At 46.9% G+C, this 6,000-nt stretch overlaps 3 non-coding genes across 3 annotated transcripts; all 3 read left to right on the plus strand.

Moving 5' to 3' along the window:
* Window positions 1-619: 619 nt before the first annotated feature.
* On the plus strand, window positions 620-810 carry LOC130312880 (U2 spliceosomal RNA). Its single transcript, XR_008860942.1, has one exon. It is a non-coding gene; the product is annotated as a U2 spliceosomal RNA (small nuclear RNA).
* Window positions 811-2,902: 2,092 nt separating this feature from the next.
* LOC130312881 (U2 spliceosomal RNA) lies at window positions 2,903-3,093 on the plus strand. Its single transcript, XR_008860943.1, has one exon. It is a non-coding gene; the product is annotated as a U2 spliceosomal RNA (small nuclear RNA).
* A 2,091-nt stretch (window positions 3,094-5,184) lies between these two features.
* LOC130312883 (U2 spliceosomal RNA) lies at window positions 5,185-5,375 on the plus strand. The gene has a single exon (XR_008860945.1). It is a non-coding gene; the product is annotated as a U2 spliceosomal RNA (small nuclear RNA).
* Window positions 5,376-6,000: the final 625 nt, after the last annotated feature.

Genomic DNA, 6,000 nt, shown 5'->3' on the forward strand with positions numbered 1-6,000 from the left:
TGATGTCACTCACTTCCACAGGCCTTGCAGAGTGTAAACAACAACAACCCAGCTTTGTCGTGTATGTAACCATAGGGATTGTGATGTCACCTAGAACCTTCACAGCAGCGACAGCTTTATGAGGAGCATCAGCACTGCTCTGCCTGAGCAGAACCATCACCGCCATAGGTTGTCAAATAACCCGGATTTAACCCACACAGGTAAGTCCAATGGGGTGCAGGCATGTCCTCTATGCTTACAGCTTCCCGTGGGTGTTGGTTTGATACCGTTTGGGGACAGCCAAGGAGGCATCTGCAGGCAACAAAGGTAGGTGTGTGCTTGTGTGTGTGTTTCCTATGCAGATCCTAAGCCCAGTGTCACATGCAAGTAGGAGGAGTAAGAAGGGTTCCTGGCAAATCCGGGTTATGGATTGCATTTAAAAAGGCCCCGTGGGAGTGCAATGGGCCCCTGTCTTGCTGCTTAGCAATAATGGTATGGGTTTAGGTTCTGCTGTGTGTACTGGTGGTTGACTGCCCCCCAGCCCAGAGTGTGCATGGAAAATTGTCTGGCAGCCTCCCTGACAGCAAGCAGTGATAGTGCCCATGAAGGGGACCTTGTTGGGCCCGCCCCTTTCACGGTTATCGCTTCTCGGCCTTTTGGCTAAGATCAAGTGTAGTATCTGTTCTTATCAGTTTAATATCTGATACGTCCCCTATCTGGGGACCATATATTAAATGGATTTTTGAGAACGGGGGCCGATTTCGAAGCTTGCTTCCGTCGCCCTATGCATTGACCCGATATGGCAGTATCTTCGGGTACAGTGCACCACCCCCTTACAGGGTTAAAAAGAAAGATTCCTACTTTCATTGCTACCTGCTTGCTGGCTAGCCAGCTAGCCAGCCCTGTGGGCCTTGCTGCTGCTGCTGCTGCTGCTGCTGCAGCCAAAAAACAAAAGGTGGTGCTGCTGCTGCTTCTGCTGCTTCTGCTTGTGTCTGGCCGCTGTTGGAGCGTCCAGGCACAGGACTTCTGCTGCTGCTGACTAAATGGCCTCCTTAATTGGATCATTTGAGTAGCCAGCACACCTGTGCAGGTAGGGCATGACATGATAGGCAGCTGCCTTGATAGCGGGTGGGTGCTGAATGTTCCTAATTGACAAAATAAGATTAATGCTTATGAAGAAATATAAAATCTCATCCCTTCCCCAATATCGCGCCACACCCCTACCCCTTAATTCCCTGGTTGAACTTGATGGACATATGTCTTTTTTCGACCGTACTAACTATGTAACTATGTAACATAACATGGGGGGGTCTCCTGGCTGTTCACACAGGTGTGTCATTGCTGTACATTGACCATGCATTGCTTCTGTGGTATTGCAAAGGCAAAGACAAATGCTTCCAGCCATCCATTGCACTAATGGATTGGTCATCAGCTGGCTGTCTATGTCCCGCATCAATATAGACCAAAGTACAGAGGGTTAGGCTATGCTATAGTGCACCTACCTGATGCATCAGAAGGTGCGAGGCCCTTGCTAAATTCTGTGCACAGACTTTGAGATCTATGCTTTAGACTGTATCTAAACCTGCTCCAACATGGACTGACATTCTGGCCTACTTTCAGCCGATGCGACTTGTCTGTCGCTGAACAGTCGCTTTTTATGTATTCAGCACCTATGTATAATGTTGTAAAAATGCTCTAGAAGCTAAAGTCGCAGAAATGTCACACATATTTGGCCTGCAACTTTCTGTGCGACAAATTCAGACAGGAAAAATCAGTATAAATCCTTAGAAAATTATCCCCCAGTGTCTCCATCTGCTGGCGGTATTGAATAAGCATTGCTGCACTGATGGGGTATGCATTAGATGAAAAAAAAGAAGAAAAAGAAGAATAATACGCCCAGAAAAGAGGCGAAAAGGAGAAAAACGTAAAAAAACGTGAAAAAAAAGTAAGAGGAAGAGAAGGGAAAAAAAGGTGGAAATGGGTTTAAAAGTGATTTCGGCGGAGAAATATATATATATATATATATATATATATATATATATATATATATACGCGCACACACACACATATATATAAACGTATTCTCCGTTGAGATATTGCAGCCGCTGCTGTGTCCAGGCCCAGGAGCCTTAGCACTGTGCTGTGATGTCACTCAATACCACTGACATCACTAGGTGTAAACAACATCTCTCCTTTGCTGTGTATGTGACTATGGAGCTGTTTGGTGATGTCGTCTATTATGGCCTTCATAGAAGCAACAGGAGATTGTTGCATCCATCTAGAACCCTCAGAACTACAGTGCTATGATGTCACTCACTTCCACAGGCCTTGCAGAGTGTAAACAACAACAACCCAGCTTTGTCGTGTATGTAACCATAGGGATTGTGATGTCACCTAGAACCTTCACAGCAGCGACAGCTTTATGAGGAGCATCAGCACTGCTCTGCCTGAGCAGAACCATCACCGCCATAGGTTGTCAAATAACCCGGATTTAACCCACACAGGTAAGTCCAATGGGGTGCAGGCATGTCCTCTATGCTTACAGCTTCCCGTGGGTGTTGGTTTGATACCGTTTGGGGACAGCCAAGGAGGCATCTGCAGGCAACAAAGGTAGGTGTGTGCTTGTGTGTGTGTTTCCTATGCAGATCCTAAGCCCAGTGTCACATGCAAGTAGGAGGAGTAAGAAGGGTTCCTGGCAAATCCGGGTTATGGATTGCATTTAAAAAGGCCCCGTGGGAGTGCAATGGGCCCCTGTCTTGCTGCTTAGCAATAATGGTATGGGTTTAGGTTCTGCTGTGTGTACTGGTGGTTGACTGCCCCCCAGCCCAGAGTGTGCATGGAAAATTGTCTGGCAGCCTCCCTGACAGCAAGCAGTGATAGTGCCCATGAAGGGGACCTTGTTGGGCCCGCCCCTTTCACGGTTATCGCTTCTCGGCCTTTTGGCTAAGATCAAGTGTAGTATCTGTTCTTATCAGTTTAATATCTGATACGTCCCCTATCTGGGGACCATATATTAAATGGATTTTTGAGAACGGGGGCCGATTTCGAAGCTTGCTTCCGTCGCCCTATGCATTGACCCGATATGGCAGTATCTTCGGGTACAGTGCACCACCCCCTTACAGGGTTAAAAAGAAAGATTCCTACTTTCATTGCTACCTGCTTGCTGGCTAGCCAGCTAGCCAGCCCTGTGGGCCTTGCTGCTGCTGCTGCTGCTGCTGCAGCCAAAAAACAAAAGGTGGTGCTGCTGCTGCTTCTGCTGCTTCTGCTTGTGTCTGGCCGCTGTTGGAGCGTCCAGGCACAGGACTTCTGCTGCTGCTGACTAAATGGCCTCCTTAATTGGATCATTTGAGTAGCCAGCACACCTGTGCAGGTAGGGCATGACATGATAGGCAGCTGCCTTGATAGCGGGTGGGTGCTGAATGTTCCTAATTGACAAAATAAGATTAATGCTTATGAAGAAATATAAAATCTCATCCCTTCCCCAATATCGCGCCACACCCCTACCCCTTAATTCCCTGGTTGAACTTGATGGACATATGTCTTTTTTCGACCGTACTAACTATGTAACTATGTAACATAACATGGGGGGGTCTCCTGGCTGTTCACACAGGTGTGTCATTGCTGTACATTGACCATGCATTGCTTCTGTGGTATTGCAAAGGCAAAGACAAATGCTTCCAGCCATCCATTGCACTAATGGATTGGTCATCAGCTGGCTGTCTATGTCCCGCATCAATATAGACCAAAGTACAGAGGGTTAGGCTATGCTATAGTGCACCTACCTGATGCATCAGAAGGTGCGAGGCCCTTGCTAAATTCTGTGCACAGACTTTGAGATCTATGCTTTAGACTGTATCTAAACCTGCTCCAACATGGACTGACATTCTGGCCTACTTTCAGCCGATGCGACTTGTCTGTCGCTGAACAGTCGCTTTTTATGTATTCAGCACCTATGTATAATGTTGTAAAAATGCTCTAGAAGCTAAAGTCGCAGAAATGTCACACATATTTGGCCTGCAACTTTCTGTGCGACAAATTCAGACAGGAAAAATCAGTATAAATCCTTAGAAAATTATCCCCCAGTGTCTCCATCTGCTGGCGGTATTGAATAAGCATTGCTGCACTGATGGGGTATGCATTAGACGAAAAAAAAGAAGAAAAAGAAGAATAATACGCCCAGAAAAGAGGCGAAAAGGAGAAAAACGTAAAAAAACGTGAAAAAAAAGTAAGAGGAAGAGAAGGGAAAAAAAGGTGGAAATGGGTTTAAAAGTGATTTCGGCGGAGAAATATATATATATATATATATATATATATATATATATATATATATATACGCGCACACACACACATATATATAAACGTATTCTCCGTTGAGATATTGCAGCCGCTGCTGTGTCCAGGCCCAGGAGCCTTAGCACTGTGCTGTGATGTCACTCAATACCACTGACATCACTAGGTGTAAACAACATCTCTCCTTTGCTGTGTATGTGACTATGGAGCTGTTTGGTGATGTCGTCTATTATGGCCTTCATAGAAGCAACAGGAGATTGTTGCATCCATCTAGAACCCTCAGAACTACAGTGCTATGATGTCACTCACTTCCACAGGCCTTGCAGAGTGTAAACAACAACAACCCAGCTTTGTCGTGTATGTAACCATAGGGATTGTGATGTCACCTAGAACCTTCACAGCAGCGACAGCTTTATGAGGAGCATCAGCACTGCTCTGCCTGAGCAGAACCATCACCGCCATAGGTTGTCAAATAACCCGGATTTAACCCACACAGGTAAGTCCAATGGGGTGCAGGCATGTCCTCTATGCTTACAGCTTCCCGTGGGTGTTGGTTTGATACCGTTTGGGGACAGCCAAGGAGGCATCTGCAGGCAACAAAGGTAGGTGTGTGCTTGTGTGTGTGTTTCCTATGCAGATCCTAAGCCCAGTGTCACATGCAAGTAGGAGGAGTAAGAAGGGTTCCTGGCAAATCCGGGTTATGGATTGCATTTAAAAAGGCCCCGTGGGAGTGCAATGGGCCCCTGTCTTGCTGCTTAGCAATAATGGTATGGGTTTAGGTTCTGCTGTGTGTACTGGTGGTTGACTGCCCCCCAGCCCAGAGTGTGCATGGAAAATTGTCTGGCAGCCTCCCTGACAGCAAGCAGTGATAGTGCCCATGAAGGGGACCTTGTTGGGCCCGCCCCTTTCACGGTTATCGCTTCTCGGCCTTTTGGCTAAGATCAAGTGTAGTATCTGTTCTTATCAGTTTAATATCTGATACGTCCCCTATCTGGGGACCATATATTAAATGGATTTTTGAGAACGGGGGCCGATTTCGAAGCTTGCTTCCGTCGCCCTATGCATTGACCCGATATGGCAGTATCTTCGGGTACAGTGCACCACCCCCTTACAGGGTTAAAAAGAGAGATTCCTACTTTCATTGCTACCTGCTTGCTGGCTAGCCAGCTAGCCAGCCCTGTGGGCCTTGCTGCTGCTGCTGCTGCTGCTGCAGCCAAAAAACAAAAGGTGGTGCTGCTGCTGCTTCTGCTGCTTCTGCTTGTGTCTGGCCGCTGTTGGAGCGTCCAGGCACAGGACTTCTGCTGCTGCTGACTAAATGGCCTCCTTAATTGGATCATTTGAGTAGCCAGCACACCTGTGCAGGTAGGGCATGACATGATAGGCAGCTGCCTTGATAGCGGGTGGGTGCTGAATGTTCCTAATTGACAAAATAAGATTAATGCTTATGAAGAAATATAAAATCTCATCCCTTCCCCAATATCGCGCCACACCCCTACCCCTTAATTCCCTGGTTGAACTTGATGGACATATGTCTTTTTTCGACCGTACTAACTATGTAACTATGTAACATAACATGGGGGGGTCTCCTGGCTGTTCACACAGGTGTGTCATTGCTGTACATTGACCATGCATTGCTTCTGTGGTATTGCAAAGGCAAAGACAAATGCTTCCAGCCATCCATTGCACTAATGGATTGGTCATCAGCTGGCTGTCTATGTCCCGCATCAATAT

Source organism: Hyla sarda, unplaced genomic scaffold, assembly GCF_029499605.1.
Source record: "Hyla sarda isolate aHylSar1 unplaced genomic scaffold, aHylSar1.hap1 scaffold_1735, whole genome shotgun sequence".
NCBI lineage: Eukaryota > Metazoa > Chordata > Amphibia > Anura > Hylidae > Hyla > Hyla sarda.